Below are 25,997 nucleotides of genomic sequence, written 5' to 3'. Positions count from 1 at the left end.
AAAAAATTCTGTCAACATAGGCTTACTAAGAAATATTTGTTATGCTGAAAAATAATGTATTTTTATTTTTATTTTTTCTAAACTGTGTTCAAACTATTCAGCAATATATGAGTCATACATGTTAGCATGCCCTTTTTATCAATAGGGACAGCATTTCTGAATATTTATAGAGAGAATATATTTAGTAATCACACATTCTGGAGTAGACACAATGAAAAAAATAGTCAACATAGGGAAGGAGCTTATAAAGATGCAACAAGACTGATTTTTGTAGTTTCTAGAATAAGGGATGTTTTGTTTCTTTTTTTTTTTTTTTCCTGAACTATTTAGAGTATTCATAGAATGATGAACTGGGAAAATTCTACGTGACTCAGAGAAAAACACCACAGATGGCAAGGCTTAAACTGAACATGAAAGACAGAGAGAGGAAGAACAGATTGTCTTATCTAGAAAGTTCAGGGACAGTAAGATGAAGTAGGGACAAATTGCCACAATACTAGCAAGTCTGCATGAAGTGAGGAAGAAGAGATAGTGGGTCTTCAGGAGCAATGAAAGTGTTTGGTACACATCCTGGCAATATTCTTCCTGTCTTCTCTTCAGAAATCCACCAACTTGACCAATACTTACCTAAACATTTTTGTGGTCAGGACCTACACACGTAAGACAGTCCACAATAAATCCAGAGCTTTAGAAACAGCTAGTTTTCTACTTGCAAAGTTCCTCTGACTTACAAGAACTCTGTCTTCAGGGATTTAAGTCCTTGGGTTAGTAGGCAGTACTATGGAAAGAAAATGTCATAATATTAATGTAGAGTTAAATTTATGTAGCTTTTCCATTTTATAAGGTAATTTTTACCTTGCAGTACAACAGTTCTGGATTATTGTTTTAACTTTGTAGTTGAAGCTGGAGCCCAAAGACCAAGTAAGTTCTTCAAAATGATACCAGTAACATATAGTACATGTAATATTTTTAGTATTAAACACATCCTACTAAAGGAACATTACATTATAAACTTATACAAGTTTCATGTGTGCGACTTAAGAGTCAACAACTATATATATTAGTGAATTTTACGACTTAAGTTCCCAAATCTATTGTTCACCACGTAATTGACCTATTTTATCCCATTTTCCCATCTTCTTTCTCTATTCCCTTCTGGTAACCACCAATTTAGTTACATGGACTAAAAGTTTATTATGTTCAGTTGATTTGCTTGTATTGTTTCTTTATGTACCACATATGAGTAAAATAATCTATTTTTCTTTCCCAAAATAGTAAGGCAATATCAATAATAACTTCTTAAAACTTTTGTGAAAAGGTGCTATAGTATATGATTTTATTGATATAAATTACTTTTTCAAACAGAAATGAAAAAAATTGTTTCTTGAGAAAGTCGAATTTTGTGAGTCTCAAACTGATGTAGTTGATTAGTCTCTTTGGGACCAAAGGAATGTATTTTCCAGCTTAGGTCATGCTGGAACAAAAATTCTCTCTGGGGAGAAAATTAGTTTCACTTACATAGGACATTTTATAGAGAAGAACTTGTTAGTGAAATAAAGATTTTGTTTAGAATCAGCGTTTCATAAAATCAGGGAGAGAGTTGTTTACCAACAAATGAAATTTTAGGAGCCAGCTTGAGGTTTATAAAATAAATAAACCTGTACTTTATCTCATTTTTTCATTCTTCTTTATTGTTTTGTCATGTTATCTGATTTTCTATTTATGCACATTGATAAATCAAGTCCAGCAATACAAATTAGACTGCCAGAGACAAAAATATGTTTAATTAAATTTAAGTTTTGGCTCAATTATTTGTCTTAAGATTTGAATACTCAGTACCCTTTATTATTACTATTATTATTATTATTATTATTATTATTATTAGTTCTTATGCCATGACAGCTGATATTTCTAAAACATGCCAGTAATATTCTTCAAATCCTTTCAGAGTGTTCAGGTTTCTGTAAGAGAATATTCCTCTTTATCATCACTAAGAGGTGAGAAGGGCCCTAATGGCAATTTTCCATTAGCCTTATCTTTAGGGAGTCATTGAGTATAGTGCATTTTTAACAAATACCTAGTAAAGTTAGATATTTGTATGTGTCCCATTTCCTAGTAGCATGGCCTTAGACAACTTTTAAAAGCTCTGTTTTCTCAATTGTTAATAATAATGACAGTAAATTAGTAATAATAATGATACTTACCTCTTTGAATTGTGATGATTACATGAAATGACATCTAATGTAGCTAGCAAAATTTCTGACCAATATTCAATAAATGTTCTCATATTCTTTCTTTTTCTACTTCCTTTTTTTTTCTCTTCTCTCAAAAAGACTCTTAAAGTCTTTTGAAAATAAATGGTTTCAATTGTCAATATTTTGCTTTGGAAGAAAACTTTGCGGATGTCTTCTCAAACTCCTTGGAGTGCACTTTCATTCTGAAGTGAAAGGGGAAAGAAACTTGATCCAATTTGTGAACTATTTTAAATGAAAATTATAACACGTTTATGAGTAAGGAGAAATTAATAGATCTCCTCAAGCTGCATATACTTCATTTCTGAATATAATTTTGAAATACTTAATAGCTTTCCACTTTTAATTTAATTTTATTTTTAAAGATTTACTTATTTATGCATACAGAACTGAGGTACTAGCCAGAGGTGCAGGGGTGGTGAGAAGATTCACCAGAGACAGACTTGGGAGCAGAACAGGCAGATTGACGAAGTACACTGCTGAGGGGAGCAGTGGGCGGGTCAGGAGAGGTCTGCTGTGCCATGTGGATCACCTCCAGGGCTAGGGATCGAACTTGCACTGAACCAGCTGCAGCCAGCTTGCAGTGCTGCATCCTAACCCATTGCACCACAGGGAGGGCCCTCCACTTTCAGTTTTATTGAGTTAATGTTTCCTAGTTATTTTGAAATCAACACCACATTTTTTTTTCTTGCTACTTATTTTAATGTTAGTGCAGTGACATATTTAATATATTAGTGCCTCAGTAATTTGTTTCTTTAGAATACTTACATTAAACTTTTACTTTAATGATTGCAAGACATTTTTATATAGACCAATAGTAAGTAAGCAACAGGATATTGAGGAGAACAAGGTATTTTAGTACAGTAAATTAGTAAGGAGACTAATAACTTTCATGTATAGTTAAGATTTACTTGATCTAATTTCTTGGCCTTACCTAAAGGTCCAGAAATCTGGGAACAAATGAGGAAACTGCCTCTAACATTACTTTTGAAAAGCCATTAGTTCCTATCTATTACATAGGTCCTCAAAAAGACAAAAATGGATTGATATAGTCTTTGTTAATTCATTCACTCAAAAATATTTACTGAGCTCCAACTATGTGCCTGACAATTTTGAGTATATGGGGATACATCAGTGTCCCAAACAGACTAAGAAATTTATACTTTACGAAAAGATAATAAGCATTAACGATAATAAAACATATTCTTTGTTTAAAGGCGGTAGTTCTTTGAAGAAAAAAGAAAAGTAAGATGGTTCTTATTCTGTGGAAGAAGGCGGGTTCCATTTGATACATGGATGATAGCTTTACCATACTAAACAAATAAATAGGAGGTCAAAAGATGAGATTAGAATGAATAGGATACTATATTCAAATGCAATGAGAAAATGGCTACATAGTGTGCCATTTAATGTTTTCTGTTGAAAATCAGGTAGATTTAGGTACTGCAAAATATCTCCCAGAGATTTTTTTTTTTTTTTTTTTCAGGAAACTCCCTAACCGTGTTATGTAAGCTGTTGTAGAGATAAATCTCCATCATCCCTAAACAGCACAAGTCACTTCATTCTCAGCAATTACACCACTCTCGCCCTCAAAGGGATTTGTTTCTCTACCACCTTGCAGACTTAACATGCCTACTTTTTTTTTTTAATTTGTCTTTTAAAACTTTATCTTGTTCATTCTAGCTGCCCCAGAGTGGACAGAATCTGAGTCATATGCATATTTCCTGGAGTGAGGGAACAGGCAATGAACTTGGGTTCAACCTTAGAAGGATAATCAGAATGTGGAAAATTTCCTGATTACTCACAGGCACTCAAATGATTGAAGTTCAACAAAATATGACAAACATCCACCATATCTAAGAATCACTGATTACTTTCTGAGTCATGTAGTCTTTGTTTATATTTTACCTTAGTATTAATTATTGATTTTTTTCCTCAATAAGATTTAGTCATAATAGTGTAGTATTACCCTGTTGCTCAATAGGAGGATTTTGAACATGTTTTTATATCTTTTTTAAGGTAGTATTAGTTTATAGCATTGTATATGATTCAGAGGTCTAGCTTCATAATTCTTCAAATATAAGTTACCATACCAACCCACCATCAAGACACTTGTCCTCTCTACCACAGTCCATTAGTCAGCTTCCACATTTTCTCTCCATCCTCCCCCCACTCTTTTGATAGCTTCAGTTCTACAGTCAGTTTTCCAATGTTTTCATTTGATTTGGTTTTGCCTGACCCTTTGTTCCTCTATGTACTTCTATAAGTGATACAATCCAGTATTTAATTTATCTTTTTCTTTCTGACTTTTGCTTAGCACGATCCCCTCCAGTTCCATTTATATTGTTGAATGTGCTGCACCTAGGTTTTTTTTTTTTTTTAATGTATTACATTGTGCATATATACCACATCTTTTTTTCTTTTTTTTAAAGATTTGTATTATTTTTTTTTTATGCATACAGAACTGGAGAACAGGCCAGAGGTGCAGAGAAGATTCACCAGATACAGAGTGGAGAGCAGAATAGGCAGATCAATGAAGTACACTGCTGAGGGGAGCAGCGAGTGGGTCAGGAGAGGTCTGCTGTGCCATGTGGATCTCCTCTGGGGTGGGGATCGAATTCATGCTGAAGTGGCTTTAGCTTCTTAGTGCTGTGCTTTAACCTGATGCACCGCAGGGAGGGCCTATTTAACAATTCTTGATCCAATCATCAATCCTAGGCACAGCTTGTTTCTATAACTTTGCTAATGTAAATAGAGCCACAATAAACACAGAAGTGCAAATATTTCTTTGACTTAGTGTTTTTGTGTTTGGGTAGATAGCTAGCAGTTAAGTTGCTGGATCATATGGTAGATCTTTTTTAATATATAGAAAAACCTCCATGCTGATTTTCCATAAGCACTGGACAAGTACATCCCCACCAACAATATATAAGGGTTTCTATTTCTCTATATCCTCATTGACACTCTCTAGTCTTGGGTTTTGGAATACACCAATGTTTCAAGGAATATGGACTTTTATTCACAAAAGATGAAGGTGAATAAACAGTTTCAACAGATGATGAAAATGGTTTTCTTGGTGATTTTTTTTTGGTTCCTTTTCCTTGTTTAAAAGTGAGAACTTTTTTGAGGATTACAAACAGATATAATTTAAAACACAAATTCTGAAGCCTGATGTACTATGGGAAGTCATACTATAATTTAGCAGTCTCTCTTTTAATAAGTGTATTCCTTCTTAGAAACATCAAAATATGTATTTCTCACTCACTTGCAACTAATAAACTCAGAAATGAGGATTGTGAAATTTTTTTTTTTCAAATATATACACTGGGCTATCCCAGTTGGCACAGTACCATGAAGCACTGCAGCTGCTTCACCCTGAGTTTGACCCCCAGCCAGGGAGGTAACCCACATGGTGTGGCCAACCTCTCCTGAGTGCACACTACTTCCCCTAGCAGTATGCTCCATTGATCTGCCTGTTCTGCTCCCACTCTGACTCTGATGAATCCTCTTACCACTCCTGTACCCCAGTTCTGCATACAAAAGTAAATCTTTAAAATAAAATAAAAATATATACACTAGTGTAAAAATCGCCATTGTATTACATATAATGACTATCAAGGCAGGTATTTTGTTATTATTTATGAGCTGTGTATTTTCACTTATAGATGATAATATTTTTCCACTTAGCTCTTTCCTCCCCATTCTCAAATGTAATTTTCATAGTTCTTATCTATATTTACCAAGTATTCCTAAATATATACATTATTCATTTAAATACTTCACATATATTTCTGAGAAAGTCAAGCACTCATAAATAATGGTTGTTATATATATATATATTTTTTTTTTCATTTAAGTAGTCTAGAACTGAATAAAAAACTGTAGTGAAAGATATTTCAGAACAGTGCTTTTGTTATTTAGGCCATCATTTAAGCAAGGTGGGAAGTGAGCTAAAATCATGAGTCAGAAGTAGAAGGGAGGTAGGTGTGAATATATTAAAGAACTTCTAGCACATTGTATTGGTGGGAGGAAGAATATGAAAGAGGACATGGTTTGGTATAAAAGTGAATAAAGTGCACATTTATTGGAGACTAATTCTTCCTTCAGTGTTTCTTTCCAGACCTGAACTATTTAAGGCTGCTACTGTTATTTGCAAAAAGTCACCTCTTTACTCCCTGGTTCTTCAATCTGTACACCTGATTATTGGGGAAGGAAGAATTCTAATTGTGCTCTTTGTGAGACTGTAAAGCAAATGCTACTTACTTCCATGTGCTTATTATTGGATGTTTCTATGCAAAGCTGGCAGAAAATTGGTCCATGCATGAGTTCCTTTTGAATTAGTCAGCCAGACTACGACTTACCACATTGAAAAAAACTTTGTAACAGTTGCCAAGAATGTTTGGACAAGCCAGATTTCCACAGCTTCCCACAAGGGAATCCTGACACATTTGTCACTTCCTAAGTCAATAGGTGACCTTGTTGTTTTGCTAACTTTACCAATGGCAGGCCTACTCTCCCCAGAGATACTGACAGCTGCCAGTGGGGGCTGGGCAGGCTGCAGGAAGGTATACCATGGCCAGTATCTTTAAGCCACACGAGTTCTCCCTTGAGCTAAGAAATTTCAAACACTATCATGATGCAATACCTTGGATGATAAGCAAAGACATTTTCAGAATAAAGCATCCTTGTATGCTTGGCAGTGCAGTAGATGCCACATGCAGAGAGATTAATCTGATCATTATCCCAAGAATGGAACAGAAGGGAGAGCCTGCCCTGGCACACCTTTAACTGTGTCAAACACAGCAACAAACTAAAACAACAGTCTATTTGGAACACAGTTTATCCCTTTCAGTGTTTTCTCACATGTATTAGCTCATTTGACTACAACAATCTCGCGAGACTTGAAACAAAGATTTTTGCTGCTGAGCACAGGATTAGGAATCCTAAGCAATGGATTCGAGCCACATTTAAATCTGTGTGTCATTAGCGACTAAGTGGCTTTGTGTACATGATAATGAGAGAATAAATGAGAAGATGAATGAGAAAGTACTTTGTAAAAGACTGCAGATATAAAGCGATACATTATCATCAAAATGGATTATACCATAGTAAACAGGATTGTGTAGTATTATTTATCCAGCCTAAAATATATAAAGATTCCCAAAAATTTATGAAGTAGGAAATATAGTAAAATACCAGATCTCTTTGTCTAAGCAGGGTGAGGATTTGGATGATTTCTGCTTGGTCTTTAAAGGGAAAATAAATGACCCTTGAAACATGGAGAAATCTAGGACATTTGGGTTATATAAGTAACTCTTTCAAATGCAGCAATTATTTCAGAGGAAAGTTTTTATAATTCTGTTGTATGTGGAACAAACAGTACCTGTTCAGGTAATGGAAAATGAGTGATGTTGCTTATCTGTAGAAACAGCAGCAGTAAGGTAGTAGTTTTGACATAATCATGAAGTTATGAGAAGGGGGACAGAGTGAAAGAGATCATCTTGCAAATTTATTTTCAGACTCCAGAATGGTAGAGTCTCAATTTTTCATGAAAATAGTACATGCACACACATCACAGATGAAAATGAAAAAAAAAAAAAATGCTTACTATAGTGTAAGGTCCAGGAATTGGATGAAATTGTGAACAGCACTGTGGAAGCTGCTCTAATTTTAAATCCCCTCTTGCAGCTGCAGAATTCTGTCCTGTTCTCTGTGAATACAACACAGCACACTGATTTAAATAAAAATAGTTATCTGCATCACACTTCCTTTTACCAGCTGCAGAACTATCATAAGTCTCTGATTTACTCTCTGTTAGAGGTATAGAAATAAAGTTATTTAAGATTAAAATCGGAATGTCCCTTTTGTAGTCACTAGGTTCTGTCAACTTGAAAGTAATGTCCATTAATGTGACCAGTTTTATATTTAATAAGTGAAATATGTCCTTTCTGTGCGGTAGAGAGGAAACCTTTTTGAACAGAAGCCTTTTTTCTCAGTGGTTCACAGGTTTTGTCCTCGAGTCAATTGTATAGTTGACATCCTTTATGGTGGTTCCTGCACACCCATGGTTTTTCACTCTTGTCCTTGTAAAGCTTTTTCTTTCTTTCTCTTTTCATCTTTGGAAAATTTTGTCCTGGTGGTATTTTTTTTTTTTTATCTCTAACCTACCAGCTACATAGATAGTACACAGAAATAGAAATCTCTTTAGGTACCCCTTGTCTGTGTTTCCAAAAAGCACAGTACATCTCTCTACTGTAACATGCATTTCATTAGAGCTCAGAAGCAGAAACCATATCACCCTCATTGCACAGTAGATGCTTAATAAAAAAGCAACTGAACAAATAGAAGACTTAAAGCACAGTACCTATTTTCTCATCTCTTCAAGAGCCTAATGCTCTGCCTGGCACAAAGACTATACTTAGTAAGAATTATGTATTGGAGCAAATTCAATGTATTACAGTGATTTTTGTGTATCTCTCATGATGACAAGCAGAACAGTGAGTGCAGGATATGCCATTCTTTGTTCTCCTTGATTCAAGGAAATTGATAACCGTACCTGTGGTCCCTAAAGTCTATTTTGTTTAAACTGTGCCCACATGCCCCATTTCATCTCCTCTCTCTCACCAAATCTTTGTTCTCTTCCCCACACCAAAGCCCCAAATAAATGTAGCCCTCACGTATTTAAAGTTTTCCCTTTCTCATATCATTGCATGTTTTCCCTTATGTTGGAAATATCCTTTTTAACTATTTCACCTTGCTTACTCAGCCTCCAGATCTTAGAATTGTCATGATTTTCTCAGAAGAAACTTTTCCTTACACACAAAATTGATATTAGTTTTTATGTGTATTTTTTAAATACTGAGTTTAAATATTGTTATTAAATACTTGATTTAATAGCCCTATTTTGTTTTAAATTATGAGATTTCCTGTCTTTTAATCCCCTTTAAGCTACATAATTTTGAGAACCATTTCATTTATGTTAAATACCAAGTTTACTAGTATACAACATAAAGTTTTAGGGGATTAACTCTGTATTTGCCATTACAGCTTCTTCTCAGGCTTACTCTTTGGCCAAAATGTTCCTCCCACTTGAAAAGTTATTCTACCTTGCTGATAATTCCTTCTTTCCCCTCAGATCTTTTTCAAAGCATAGTCTTTTTTGTTAGCCCAACAACCAGCTAATTTTTCATTCAAACTATTTGTTGCAAGAATAAATTAACTAGCACTGTGCTGTTCATTACAATGACCAAAACAAATACAATGTGCTTATATCAGGTTTTAGTTGAATCTGTAATACTTTCACAAAATCTTCATAACTGTATGCTTTCTTTAAAATATAATATCCTGGCCCTCCCTGGTGGTGCAGCGGGTTAAAACACAGCACTGAAAGCTTAAACCATTTCCGCATGAGTTCAATTCCCACCTGCCCCGGAGGTGACCACATGGTGCGGCAGACCTCTCCTGGCCCGCCCGCTGCTCCCCTCAGCAGTGTACTTGGTTGATCTGCCTATTCTGCTCCCCACTCTGTCTCTGGTGAATCTTCTCACCACCCCTGCACCTCTGGCCTGTACCCCAGTTCTATATGAATAAATAAATAAATCTTTAAAATATGTATATATATATATATATATAATGCAGATATGTATTCTAGATTTATGTGCATGTGATATCCCTGTGTCCCTTTCTTTGCTATTACAATTGAGATAAACGTTTGTTGTTGCTCTTGTCTCCTTATATCAATTAAATTCTTCAACAGAGATATCAAGAAATATATTTGATATATTTGAAAGGGAAATTTTGCTTAACCCACAGTTGAGAGTGACATGAGTTTATTGCTCACTTCAGTATATATTCATTGCAAGTTTAGATTGTTTACTTGGATAAAATGTATAAACTAGATACTTAGTGTATTAATTAAGCTCCAGAACTATTCCAGGTAAGGCTGTTTTAGAATATGTGACAGAAGAGAAAAGTGGATGCAGGGCATTGATGTCTAAGCAAGAAAATAATTATGAGGAAACCAATCAGTTCCATATCGGATAATGCAGTTAATTAAAAAATTCAAATTGCAGGAAATAGTTTTGTAAATCTTTTATAGTATAAAGGCTATATCACTTAATGAACTGTACCCTCCTGTGTTTAGGAAACCTGTATATGGATAGGAAGGACTCCAAGCACCTTTGTAAGCCTGCTATACAGATGTATTGATGTTAGGAATTGAAATTAAAATGTTACACAGGGGGCACTGGAGAGTCAATGAAGGGATATAAAGTAAGACATGAATCATGTGCATTTATTTCATGAGGTTTAATCTGACTGAAGTCAAGAGTAATTATAATTAATAATGGCTCAAAAACAATCTGGAAATAACAGACTGTTGCACCTATAGAAATTAGGAAATGATGATTTTACACATTAAGATCAATCACATATTAACTTACTACTGTATAGTATAGCACCTGTTCAGTTACGAGCTTTTTATATTTTATCTGTAAGTTTCAACAACTATGACATTCAGGTTGATAATCATTTTACCATTTCTCAAGAGAGAAAATTAGTAACCATCCCCATGCTACATATACATTAGATGCCAGAGCTAGAATTTTAACCCAGAAAAATTGCACCCCAAAGACTGTGGAATTTAATTAATCAGTCTGTTGGATGAGAGTCATTATCTTCATTTTATAAATTAGATAGTTGGAGCCCAGAAGAGTTAAACAAGTAATGTAAGGCCATATCTCCTATAAATAGTAGGGCTAGAATTTGTCTTTTGAAATCCTGCCTACAATCTTTATTCTACTAGGTTAGCTTTGGTGTGGTGACTCTCTGAATAAGGAGTAAATTATCATCTCAAAGTTATTTTTAAGTGGCCAAGTAAACAAGGTACTTGCAAATTAAGATGAGAATTTCATAAAATCAACATCACACAATTTACATTTTGATATGGCTTTTCTATTTACAAATAATTTACACTTAATATATATGCATTTGAGATAAGTTGGTGCAAAGGACACTTGAATCAAGTTACTGAAATTCTGAATTAATTTGACTGGTAATTTACTACCACAAAATCTAGCCTATCTTTGACTAATGATACTATCTTCTCTGCATTTCTAGTCAAATAACATTGACAAGTTACTTAATCATTTCACACTTCATCATCCTTATAGCAAAGTGGGAGTAATAACACCCACCTTCTAGAAAAATAGTGGGTAAGCCATTTAATATATTTATCTTTTTATACCAGTGCAAAGGAAAAACTTCTTTAGATTCAATCCTTTATTGTCTCTGATGCTTATCGATTAAAAAAAAGAGAGAGAGAGGAACATCTTTGTATGCTATAAAAAATTAACCAGGCTCTTCAAAGTAGTAATTTCAAAGCTTCTGCTGAAGTTTTGGACATGTAAAGGGAAGCCTGAGCTGTCAGTAGGATACTGGAGAGCTAATTCATTCTGCATTAGAAAATGGGGAGGCTTGTTGTTGGTACTACTGTTTGTTTTGTGATTATAGCTTTTTTTTTCTTTTAATATAAAGATATTATAAATATCTTTATATGGAGTTATATGGAGTTACTAAATCTTTTAGTGGCCCAAGGTCAAGAAATTACAATGATAATAGTTTAAAGTGTTTTTCTCATTATGATTAAAACCACATTCATTTACTTCAGACATTCAGTCACATAGTAACCTTAGTTAATATTATTTTCTTAGTGGTGGCTCTTGCTTTGGTTTTTATTTTATGACTAATTGCTTCTTAAAACTCAAAGAGTGGAGTTGAGGACTAGACTATATCATGATGAAGATAAAGGGACATAAGTGGTTAAGTCAGAAATATGAGCAGAGAAAAAAATGTTGTAGGTCTTTAGCCTAACTATAATGTAGCCATACTGGATTTCAATGTTAGCCACTAACATTCATTGATATTATCATCGGAAGCTATTAAAATGCCAGTTTGTTTGATGAGAGCTCAAAAAAGAAATGAAAACAATGGTATCAAATAACTGCTTCTCTATGTCTCCCTCTTTGCTCACGGATAAAAGACTCTTCTAAGTCTAATATACTTCTACAGATGAAGGGATTTCTAGACCATGAAACAGCCTTGGAAGTTTCCACCTTTCTATTCTGGTACAATGGACTCTTTGTGGTTCATAAGTATTGAATGAAAAACATGATCAACGAAAATGGTTCCTTCATACTCAGAATGATTGACCACCATCCATCTTGAACACAAATATCCTTTCTTCCACTACACTACACCTCATTTCTCTTGAGCTATTTCTTTAAAATATGAATCTTTATGTCCCTGAAGTCCAGACAAGAGGAGTGTTTAACATCTATTACTTTAAACATTTTTATGTTTAGTGGTTTTTAAAAAGAATTTTAGATAATAAAAAGTATAACTTCAATCAATATATTATGAGTGAGATTAAATAAGACCCTATTATACATTTCCTCTTCTCCTTACCCCTAAAATTTAGTTAAACACACACACACATATAAAGGTATTGAATTGTTCAAAGGATGATTCATGTATATACTAGCCAATGTTATTAAACTTTTGGGGGAAATTGGTAGATGTATGAAATATGCATTAATAAATGAAGAGGTCTAGTATAGGGTTTAATGTAGAGTTAGGTTTTTGTTTTTTTGTTTTTTTTTTTTTAAATCACAACTCAGATGATAGAATTAAGAATAAGGTTCTCAATCCAGGTCTAGTATAGGGTTTAATGTAGAGTTAGGTTTTTTGTTTTTTGTTTTTTTTTTTTTAAATCACAACTCAGATGATAGAATTAAGAATAAGGTTCTCAATCCAGGTCACCATCTTTTCTACTACTATCATGATTTCTACATGACTTAGTTTCTGTGAATTAAAGGCTAATTATTTGATAGTTACTAAACTAGATACTTTTATTATCCTATCTTCAGAACAATCTACAGTGTATGAATCACTGTTTTCATTGTAGTGCTCTAGGTACTTGATAATTATTTGATATAGCTCCCACAGATAAGAAAACTTGGGGACATAGGCACACAGTCACTAATGTTAGAGCTGTAAATTGAATCCTTAGCACTTGGTTTTCATAAGTTTTCTTTAGTTACCAGCTATATTTTTTCTTGGCTTACCTCCATCCCTTAAGTCTTAGAAATCCCTTCTGGAAACTTTGCATTTCCCTTTCTGTTCCTTTCTGTTAGTGGTCATTTCTTTGAGGTCATTGTTGCATGACTGCTACTCTGGTATTAGAAATGATGATTCCACTCAGAAATTTCAGTTTTATCAGATTTTTCACCCCAGTTTTAAGTCCAAAGAAATTGGTTTTTATAGATTCTTATAAATAAATTATATCATTTCATCCATAGGCAAAATAGGAAGAATATAAAATCACACAACTCAAAGGTAAACATTTCATTACTCCTGTCTACCAGTTCTCCAAATCTCATTCTCTGAAATTTTAAGATACTACCTCAGTTCTCAGTCATATCACCCCTCAAAAGTTGGGGTGCTGAACATTTCTATTATTTTTCATAAATCTTGCAGCTATTAAAATCTTATATTTGTTCATATTGTTGTCATCTTACCTTATGACTATAATTTTGCTACTTGAAATATCATAAGCTTGTACATTTTATAGGAAGCAAGAAAAGTAATTTGTCCTCATATCTATTCATATTTGATAAGTAAATTAGTGAGTATCCATGATAATAGGGTAAATCAAGTATCTTATCTTAAAGGGACTTTAAAGTCCCTTTAAATACTGGGGGCAAGATGAATGTGCTTATAATTAGGAAGGTTATAATGTTGGACATGGTATAAAAATTAAAGAAGGTATTACTGGAATGTGAAAAAAGATTCCTGATTGTAAAAGAGTATAATTTCATAGGGAATAGGGATAGGAAAAATTTTAAGGAAATAGTATTTCATATGGTACACTGTTTGGATTAACTTTGAGTATACAAGTCAGGCATTACAAATATAAGTAGATCAATAAAGGCAATAAAGAATATAGGAAGCAGTATTTTGCTGTTGTGAGGAACTGAATTGCATTTAAAAAACAAGGGGGGTAAAGTTGGAAAAAATAAAATCAGGGAATGTTAGATGTTGGACAAAGACATTTGTGTTTATTCAACATTAATGTAGGCTCATTGAAGATTGTTGAGCAAAAGGACTAATATGGTATTCAATTGGACAATAAAATGTTGACAGGAATAGGATAGGGAGAATCCAAATAAGATTAGTTCAAAAACTAGGACACCATTGGGGGGTGGGGGGGGAAAGGAAGTGGGAATCTGGAAAGTGTAGGACATGAAAAGTAATTGAGGGTCAGAGTGGCAATCAGTAGGACATGCTTACTATTTAGAAAAGATGACGGAATCAAAGATGACTTTATCTTTTGTCAGTAATAGAATAAAGGAAACCAGAAAGATGAAGAGGGTTGGAGAATGGTCTTAGGTTTGTCATATATTGAATCTGAGGCTGATTTAACTATATCACCCAGGAAGAGAAATCAAAGAGAAGTTGGAATATTGTCCGGACAATGAATTTCTTTGGGAATGAACATAGAATGGATTTTTTTTGTTGTTTATTCTAGGAATGTATTCTAAGAATAAGAATGTATTGGGGAGGGGCAACATTGGAAATCATATTAGGCAGCTGACAATTTAGTTGGAAAATGCTTAAAGATGATTGCTTTATGTAGGTTTTCTCTTCCTAAGAAATGTCTACTCTATTAAAACTCTTTCAAAAGACCATCACAACTGATGATTTGTATTGAAATCATCAAGAAATTACCATTATAACTCATAATTTAAGCTTCATCCCTTATAATTTAAGATTCTCTACACTTCCTATTATTAAGTTGTAACTACTATTCAACTTGTACTAATTCCTTACTATTACTTCTAGATATCCTTTTGCAATAATCAGCTATTTACATTTTTTTTTGCTATTTACATTTTATCCTTTAATTCAAGTTTACTGAGAGGTATTGCCAAAATATTATCATTATTTCATGATAAATTTAATAGATTTTCAGTTATTTCTATCTCATTTCATTTGCAGCTTTCTTCAGCAAAGCTTAGCTTGTAGTAATTTGATGACTAAAAGAATTAATGAAAATATTAATGGTAGAGCACAGAACATTTTGTGAAGTTTTCGTGGTCAGAAAATAAGGATTACTTAGGAACAACTGAAGTGACATTTTGGGATTCATCTTGTTTAGATATAAACTTTGGCATAGGTAATAAGCGATCGGAGTGATTTAAGTCTTCAGTATACCAGGCACTTTCTCCTGCTATTGTATATGCACTTCTATGATACAATTATTTTTTACATTAGACAAAAATACTGGCAAAATTAACTGGAAATTAACTACCAAATTATATCTGTATAAACAGCAAATTTTCTAGCTCTTGCCAGAAGTTGTTGATAAGTTGACTTCCCTTAGTTATTATTTCACTTGAACATACTTGTTTCTTGGAGTCATTGAAACAATGTTTTCATTCACTCTTATTTTTAGACATACTTTCTAGTCAACCTCATTGCTAATGAGTACCTAGATATAGCAAAAAGAAAAGTTGTGTAACAGGTTAAGGCTCAGCATTATTACACTATCACAGCCACTGCAGCACCATTCGGCGCCATTTGATCTTTGGCCATTTGATCTTTGATCTGGGCCAAGGAGGTGACCTGTCTTGCCCACTCCTCCCCTCAGCAGTATATTTTAGTAGATCTGCCTGTTCTACTCCCCACTCTGTCTCTGGTAAATCTTCTTGCACAGTCCCCTCTGGCCTATACTTCATTTCTTGTATGCATAAATAAATAAATCTTTAAAAAAAGAAAAAGAATTTGAGATGTTATATTCATGTATACATACAGATATACATAGGCATGTTTACATGTAAAGTAAAAGAAATTCTGACAAATATATTTTTTAAAACTTTACAATAATCACATACCTTTTGAATGTCTTCAAATGATATCAATAGATTATAATTAAGTAAATTCATTTTAATAGTTTGGAGACCATGACAATAATATTACATGCATATTGTTTTTGCTCATATTTCTTAAAAAAAAAAAGTAAGAACTTTAATCACACTTGCCTAATGATTCAAAAGTGAAGATATTTGTGGGTGGAAGTGATTTACGTGTCATATAAATAAACTTATTTGTGTTTTGAGGCAATGAAGTTGCATTTAAAAAGCAATAGACAAATTGAGTGAATACAGAAAATCTTATTGTGGGTACATGTATTTTTGCAAAATTGGAGAATAGCATAGATTTACTTGACATTTTCAAGTTTGAGCTTCCATTTCTACAGTAATGAGAACTTGTGCAGAATAAATGAATTAGATCATCTAAGTCTAATGCATAATATGATGTCAGATTAATTGATCCATTTCTGTCTGTCTACAAAGCACTTTCCTATACACTCATCATCCTCTTTATTGTTGAGCTTCAACAATGGGCAATTAACTAAGTACTAGGAAGAACCATACTCAAGTTTGTACTTGATGAAGTAAAAGCAAAAATAATTTTTTATTCAAAATGTATTCATTGCCTTTTGTTTACAAAACCATATAGCTTTGACAATACAGCTTCACACCTTCACATGTGCATATGCTTCATTCAGCCTCCAAGAAAGGTCCCTCCTCCTCTGCAGGACCACAAACATCTTTCTCCTCTCTCCCCTCCCTTCACCTCTTCTGATAACGACCATAGTTTTCCAGAGTTCAATGGAATTGAAACAAAATTATTTTTCTTAGGGTTAAATGGCAGAAAAGTTGTAACATTTTTAAAAATTGTATTATTAATGAAGCACCATTGTTTTACATTTTTGTTAATATTTTGACAAAATCAAATTTCTCAATTTAGTTGTGGTCATTATTGTAGCACTTGGACAACAAATCATCTATAGTCCTCTGCCATGGTCTGTTATGCGCCCTCCCAATCCAATATACGCATACACTTCCTCCAGTAAGTGTTTTACAGTCAGTTGTCTAGGTTTGATTTTAAAGTTTGTCTTTGTTCGACCCTTTGTTTGGTTTCTCTATATTCCATATATAAGTGACACCATGCATTATTTGTTTTTTTCCTTCTGACCTGTTTCACTTAGCATAATTCCTTAGCATTTCTTTTTTAAACATATGTACCAAAAATTAAAGCCATTGTAAGTGACTTTCACTTAGGATCCAGGCCTCATGGCTGTGGGTGAGTGTCCTGTGTGCTCCAGACCTGAAAGATGCTTTCCTTAAGCCAACATTTTTGTGCCTTTACTGGTTTGTGATATTATGTGAATTCAATAGGTCAACTTCAAGTTAAATAGTATCCTAACGAGTATGGTAATTGCATTTCATGCCTAAAGGGGTGAACATTAATTAGCTACAAGTATTCAAAAGGTTCCCCACTGCAGGTAACATTTCTTGTAAGAAGACTTCAAATTGCTTTGAAGTCATTCTCATAATGTCAACAGGAGTTGAAAGTGGCAAAAGTTTCAAGTTCTTTGCCACCATTCTATTAGAAACCTAGACTTATCTAGTGTCTAACAAAACCTGATGCTGAACTCTCTACTTCAAAAACAAGTATTTCTTTTTTTCCTCTTTATTTTTGCTAAAAGTAATAATTATATAGAAAAAAGCACTTTAATCATTTCCAAAGAACTCAAAATATTTAAGTAATTTATATAACCTTCTTAAATTTTCATATACACTTAAAACATGTAAGAATTTTATGAAAATGCATATTAAAACTCTCTAGATCTACAGATTGTCTTAGATTCCAAATTTTAGTAAAATCTCTTATTATACTGTTGTCACAGGTCTGCAGTACAAGGAATATTTCAGTGGTCTGCAACACTCAAGTTTAGACACAGGGCTAAAATATAGTCTACAAATTTAAGTCTCTCATATTCTGATTAGGAGAATAAAGTCCAATATGTCACAAAATGTATAGCTGTTAGACATTTTGTATCCACTATTACTCATAATTGCTGAACCTTAAATCTTGGCAACTGAATTCAAAGGGAGCATTCAACAGACCTGGGAATCTGGTCTGAGGAGATTTACTCTTAAGTCTAGAAAAGAAATGGAGCAACTAAGAAAATTAGCAAAATAACATGTCCTATAGATTTATTGCAGAGACACAAAGGTATGGATCTCTTAACATCTCTAGTATTTGGCAGTGTCTGGCAATTTTACTTCTTAGTAAATGTTGAAAGAATAAAAGGGTTCAATAGTCTTTAATTTTTAAGAGATTTTCAGGACCAGTTATTTCAACTGTACTTATATTTAACATAATTTGCTGAATGCATACTATGCAAAAACATTTAAATGAACTAATATGCTACTTCTAAGTTAAAAAATTATATATCTCATATGAAGTTTGAATTGTAATCTCCATCTGCTCTTCAGTTTTTTTGTACCAAATTAAACTTGACAATATATTGCTTCTCTTTCTTAGCTTCATTTTCCACACACAAAGAAAACATGAACAATATTACCATTTTTGTGAAGATCCTACCACATCATCCCATTTCCACCCTGGTTTCTTTATTGTCCTAGTTAGTTATTTAGTATCATTAGTAATTTTACCACATATGTATAACTCTTAGTTTAGGAGTCTGTTTTTGTCTGTTCTTGGTTGAAGAGTAAGTGTGATTGTATGGGAGCAAGAGTCTGCCACTCAACTTTGTCCTTTTGTCAAAAGGCTATTTTAATGGGAGAGGTTCTGATGATTGGGTGGAATTGGCTCATGTTAAGTAAGCTTCTCCGTAAAGATCTCTGCCAGAAAGACCTAATTTACTTATCCCTTTTCACTGGAGAAGGTAAAAAATAATCAAAATAAACTTTCCCCTCCTCTTGGCTTCCCCATAATCACCCTAACTGATCTATCCTCTCTTCTAGCCTCCCCAACCTCTCTTGTTTTAGTTGAGCTACTTAAAATAGCACATAGACAAGTGACTCAATCATGCTGTGTTGCACTGATGTATACAGGATATATACCAGTTATCATTCCATTCTTTTTGGCTTTTTCTCTTGCCAATTTGCTTGATGCTTGTTTGGTTATTCACCAATCTAGAAGAACCCAGAGGGGTAGAGGATGTGTCAATATGACTTAGTTGTTTTTTCCAGGAAATCTTTGTTCAGGAAAGATAAAACTATAGAATAATGAGTAACACTACAACTTTCTTCAGAACATTTATGCAAAAAAAATTTTTTTGAGATACCTGCTTAAGGTTTACTCATCATTTTTGTATGTTGACTAATCTGGAAGTATGATGCCACAGATTGTACAATCCATTCTAAAGGCTCATTTTAAACTACTATACATTATCCAAGATCCTATATATATTATTCTGTTGGCTGCCACCTTACAAATTGATGCTAAGAATTTGCTGACATGATATTTTCCCTAACTATTGTGACTTATACACACACACACACACACACATATAACATTGTGAAAATATATATATATATAATATTGTGACATATATGATATTGTGAATTTATAGATAGGAAGATTGATTGATTAGGTAGATAGATAAAATATTTGCTTATAATATTCTGAGGAGCTTGCAAACTTGGGAAAATTTAGGTGAGTCCTGTTCGTATCCAGTCAAAATTTCTTCTCTGTCAATTTCTAAAATGCTTAACTCAGAAATAGTATGTCCATCAAGATCTTTTGAGTCTCTTAATTTAGAGAGTCCTTCCAAACAGGATGGTGGAATTAGTATCACAGTGGATCTCAACACTAAGTTCTTTGAATTTCAAATATTAAGTATTTTTTTTTTTTTTTGCATGCCAGAAGTGGAATCTCTTTAAGGAGTCTTCTGATTCTATGATCATATTTGAAATTTCTCATCCTTTGTGGAAACTTACTTTGTGACTACAAATGTTTTGTCTGTCTTTTTTTAATTTGCATTGTAAATCTGTAAGAAAGATTCTACAGCGAAAAGAGGAACATTAAGTTCAATTAGTTTGTCCTCCAAATAAGTTCTGAAAGTATATTCAGGAATTCGGTGGGCACACTTTGCCTTGGGTTATGTTTCACAAATCCTTTTAAGGAATTTCCTCAATTGTCTTTGTAAATGACCTACTCAGTTCTAAGTATCTGGATTTGAGAAATTTTGGGGTTCTTGTTTGGTGATGGACAATCTGTTGACTAATTTGACTAATTTATGAAGACACATTTTTTTTTTTTCTCTCTGCACCAGTCTTAATGACTACTGTAATTCTCATGGGCCATTCACATTTAGGTCTTTAATCCACATGGTACTGATTTGTATGCAAAGTGTGAAGTAAACATTTAATTTCATCAGTCTTCCATATGTATGCATAATTTCCCAGAACATTTATGGGAAAGTCTGTTTTCTTCCACTGATCCAAGAGGTTTTAGAGTCAGACTACCTTAAGGTTCTTATAATTGATCTCCTCAAAATGCCCCAATTCAGTATGCACATTATGTTGACCTAAAAGCAATGACTGCTTTGCTCTGGGAGCTAAAGAGAAGCTTTTGTCTTCATCTTATATACACACACCCCTCCACCCAACCACTTATTCCCATACCCCATCTACCTCACTCCAATTTGTTGCATGTCCCATATTCTATCTGGTAGTCATTATCTTCTTTTTGCTGAGTTCAAATTTTTATTCATTTTACTGTTTGCATGTAATTGGGGGGGTGTTTATATTTTGCATATAAGTGAAACTGTTTGAAATCTTTCACTTTTTTTCTGATTTCCCTCAATGTAATCAATTCAAGATCCCTTTTGTCCCAAATGACATCATTTCATCTTTCTTGACAGCTGTCTAATATTTCATTGAATATATGCTCCACAGTTTCTCCACTGGTTCTGGAACAGAAACTCTGACCAATGGAACAGAACTGAAAACCCAGAGATTAATCCATAAAAATATGGGTAATTTTCAGCAAAGTAGTTATATCCATACAATGGAGAAAAGATAGCCTTTTAGCCTTTTTAGTACATGGTACATAGATAGCCACATGCAAAAAAAAATAATAATAATAAAGCAAAACTCATTAACTTCATAAACAAAAAAATTAGTTCAAAATGTACTAAAGATTGCGCATAGGAACTGAAACCACAAAATGCTTTTAACCTATCTAAGTCCTTCACCCTTCCCTAATCTAGTTAGAGAGTGAGGCACTCCATAATACATGCCCTTTCCTGATCAAGGAAAAAACCAATGCTCTCCATTTTAGTGACCTGAAAAAATGTCATTAGGAGCCTATCCGTCAGGTAAAGATGTATCAATTCTTTATCTGAGTACTCACTCTCATAGTAAAGATAAACGCCTCCCTTTCTTGTCATGTATAAAGATGAAGGCATTCCTTCATGTCACATGAAGTTTCCCCCTTTCCTCTCAGGCCCCTCAACAAACTATTCCTTTTCTCCCTGACAAGTGTCAGGATTTGCATAATCATAGTAGCTCCCTTATGTGCAGCATTAAATTGATTGTCTTTTCCTTGCTAATCCATTTGATGCTGTTCTGATTAGTCACCCAGCGCAAGAACAAGCCAGAGGAGTAAGATATTTTCTCCTGCATCCATAATACATTTTCTGTTATATATTGTGTTCATATGCATGTGCATCAGTTTCTTATATATTGTTTTCCTTCATCACTTTGCCTAACCTGAGACAGTTACTACAGTCTCCAGTGGCATAACTTGAAAATCTGGGCATAAGCTTATATAAGGTTGATTTATACAGTAAAATAACAAAAGTTTTGAAGGAATTTCATTTTTACTCACATTAAATATATGTAATTAAGGCCCTCGCTGGTGGTATAGTGGGTTAAAGGGCAACACAATAAAGCTGTCACAGCCACTGCAGCATGAATTTGATCCCCGGCCAGGGAGGTGACCCACATATGTGGCAGACCTCTCCTGACCTTCCCGCTGCTCCCGTCAGCAGTGTATTTCAGTACATCTGTCCGTCCTGCTCCCCATTCTGCCCCTGGTGAATCCTCTCACTCCAATTCTGTACCTCAGTTCTGTAGGCATAAATAAATAAATATTTAGAAAAAAATGAAATTAAAAATGAGTAAAGTCTGGTACTCAAAATTCTGTGCAAGCTTAGCTTGGAAAGTGATTACATTCCACCATCATACAGGTAAGTCAAAGCATGCACAACTTCAATGTTGGACAGGATGCTTTGAACATTAAACAGCCATTAAGACCAAAGGATACCATCATCTATGTTATTACCAACCAGAGCAATGAACCGAGATGGGGTATTGCCTTCACCTACCAAAGAAAAACCAAAAAGGAACTTGTAGCAGCACTGAAGTCAAGCTTATCTGGTCACCTGGTGACAGTGACTTGGTGCTTATTAAAAACACTTGCTCAGTACTATGCTTCAGAGCTCTAAGCCTCTGTGAAAACACTGGAAACTGATGAGGAGTCCCCCACTGAGACCATTTGCTCAAGAGCAAACCAGTAGCTGCAGGAAATTAAGAGTCTACAAGGAAATACACACACCAGATCTGAAGATGGACATTATTTCCAATGTTTGTGGTGACTTATGTAAGCTTATGGGTACCCTTACCAAGGGGTCAGGGCGGATGAGGGCTCTCCATTCATTATGAACTGACTAACAGAGATTCCTGGGATCCTATGACGGTGAAGTGAGTAGGAAAGGAACTGATGTGTCCAAGTAGATCAGCATCATGATATAGTGGAGTGGTTTCCATCTCCAGCAAGTATTTGAAAAACACAAGAGCTTCAGCCCTCATGTATTAGCATGGTTGGGATTGGAACATTTTTTTTTTTTAAAGATTTTTATTTTATTTGTACATACAGAACTGGGGTATAGGCCAGAGGCTCAGGGGTGGGTGAGAGGCTTCACCAGAGACAGAGTGGGGAGCAGAACAAGCAGATTGACGAAGTACACTGCTGAGGGGAGCAGTGGGCGGGTCAGGAGAGGTCTGCCACGCCATGTGGTCACTTCTGGGGCAGGTGGGGATCGAACTCATGCAGAAGTGGCTTTAGCTTCTCAGTGCAGTGCTTTAACCCACTGTGCCACCAGAGAGGGCCGGGACTGGAGCATTTTATGCCAACTGCAATAAACCAAAGTGAGCAAGACAAAGCTGGATGGTGTTACTCATAGAGAATGTAAAGGAACAAAACACCAGGGAAAAAAAAAAAACTAAAAAAATAGAAAATTTGGCTTTAATATTGAGTAGGCCAGAGCAGGAAGAGGAGGTGGAGAGCAAAAGGGGAGGAGGCCACATGGGCTATGTTGGAAAAGTGTGGGTGCTTCAGCAGTGGGTTTTGTGTGGTAATGGACTTTGAAGAGTTGTGATCTGATGCCTTTAAATCATACAGAGCATGAAAAACAATGTCACTTCAATTAAAGCCTCAACACTTGGAGTCAGAGTGTCTGTAATTACCATCTCTTATGTTCTAGGATAAGTTATTTAAGCCTATTTCGAAGTCTTCTCTAAAATTTGGTTATCCTCCTAGAACTGCTATGAGTTAGAACAATATTTTCCATATAATCGGGTCTTAGTAAATGCTTATAATTGTTTCTTATCTTTTTATAGTTGTTTTTAATCTACTATGCATCATGATAATAACCAGCTCACAATTACTTTTAATGCAGGTTTATTTTAGATTGTTTTAAGTTGTTTTAACTTTAAAGTTCACTTATCCTTTTAATGACCATCACAAAATATATTTTTTATTTGTATTATTTTTTTAAAAAATCTAAAAACAATGATTATCCTATTTTATTGTTTTGGTCCATAATGTCAAATATGAATTTAAAGGAATTATAACAATGTACAGTAAAAGCTCTCACTATCATAGGTTCTTTGTGTAATTATTACTAGTAGACAACTATATATCTTTTGACTTGTGTATGACTACTTGCAAAAATAAACATTTTTCTACCTATTCATTGTGTTACTGTTGCTGGGAAAATATCTGTGTATTTGCCTTTTTATCTTTTGAAATAATTTTTCCTACCAGTGTTTCTCAACCATGTTTGGCTTTTAATTCTAGTTTTTGTTTTTACAAACAGTAACTTGTATTTTTTATAACTTTAAACCTATAGATATTTCCTCTGTGATTTCTCACGTCTAGTCTAAGACATTTCTTATAGTAGACTATTTTATAATTTGGCTAAAGTTTAGTGTTTATGTTTGAGTGAATTAAATTAAAATTCAGTATATTTGATATATAATCTTATGCAAATAACCAAACTGAGTTTTTTTCTAGATTGCTAGCTGTATATTTCAAATCCATTTACTAAATGACTGTCCCCTCATTGGCCTGAGGTTCATCTTTTAACATTTATTAATTTCATAATTGTGTTAACATTTTAAATGTAATTTATGTATTTCTCTGCAATGTGAGTCAATAAGCTTATGACCCGTGGACTGTCTTTATAATGGTAAATTATATTTCGAGATAAGGAAGGAGTATTTATTAATTAACAAAATCACAATAAACAAATCTGCAGCTAACAATTATCTGACTTTGTGCTGAAAGTAAGTTTTCCTCATTCATTAATACCTAGCAAGTAGAATCATATCATTTAGTTTGTCTCTAAAATTACAATATGTTGGATTCAACCTAAAGAAGGATATTGTGCAATTATAATTTTCAAATGGAATCAACCATCTCAGAAAGCAATGAGTCTATAACAATTATAGTGTAGAAAACAGCTCATTACCAGTTGGAAGATTTTCATAAAAATAATTTACTGTTTTATTCTAGAAGACTCCAAGTTCCATTTCAGCTTTAATATTCCATGTTGATCTTTATCAGTGAATAATCTTTTTCATACCCATGACTTAGAGAATAACAACATTTTGCTTAAGTTCTAACCAGTTCCTAAACTGATATAAAACTTTCTAAGTCATAAAACAAATTATTTCATTTAATTCTATTTGTCCAAATTTATATAGACTTTCATCAGGTTTAGTGTATAAATGTACTTTATTCTTTCTCAGTAGTATAGAATAAAGTGCTGGGTGAAAAGGTTCATAGACTAAGAGAACATAGACTTGTTTAAACATTCCCCAGTTAGTTTTAGAAGTTGTATAAAGTAATTAACTGTAATTATGTAGCATAATGACTTCATGCCATTATTGAAAGAATGTGCAGATATTACCTGATTTTTAAGGAGGATAATGAAGAATCCATAAAATTATGTATAAGTTTATCAATAGCAAAATTATCTCTTAATTACATAACTGGGGAAATATATCATATAGATTTATATTTTCTATGAAAACTTAGGTGCAATAAATCAAATATATTATGAAATATGACCCTAGAAAAAGACAGTAGAAGAAACAATGCATATATTCTATACAAGTTGCTTCAGCAAATAGGTAGATTCACGTTATACAAGTGAATCATATTAATATAGAGATTATTATATTTAAGTAGGTACAATTAGGATTAAATTTTTTATTTCCCTCACAGTTTGAAAAAAGTGATAAAAATATTACCTACTATTATGTCTATTAATATTAATCTGAAACCCGAGCAATACAAAATAAGATGTGGGTAGTTCTCATTGATAAACTTGTGACATACTGATACGTTCTCTGTAAGGCAGTGAAACACTACAGATATGTGGACAGGTCACAAGAAATTGTGCATTTGAATATTTCGGTACTTATTTTCTGCATGTCAACAGATACTACCTGAATTGTTTACATGGTATGGGTGTTTCACAGTTCTTTGGAACAAATACAGAAGACTTTGTAATGT

General features: G+C 33.7%; 1 pseudogene; it reads left to right on the top strand.

Annotated features, from left to right (window-relative positions):
* Positions 1-22,858, top strand: part of LOC101629817 — a 154,973-nt pseudogene extending 132,115 nt beyond the window's left edge.
* Positions 22,859-25,997: the final 3,139 nt, after the last annotated feature.

Source organism: Condylura cristata, unplaced genomic scaffold (assembly GCF_000260355.1).
Source record: "Condylura cristata isolate star-nosed mole 26May11 unplaced genomic scaffold, ConCri1.0 scaffold00004, whole genome shotgun sequence".
Lineage (NCBI taxonomy): Eukaryota > Metazoa > Chordata > Mammalia > Eulipotyphla > Talpidae > Condylura > Condylura cristata.
This window is presented reverse-complemented; position numbering and strand designations above follow the sequence as displayed.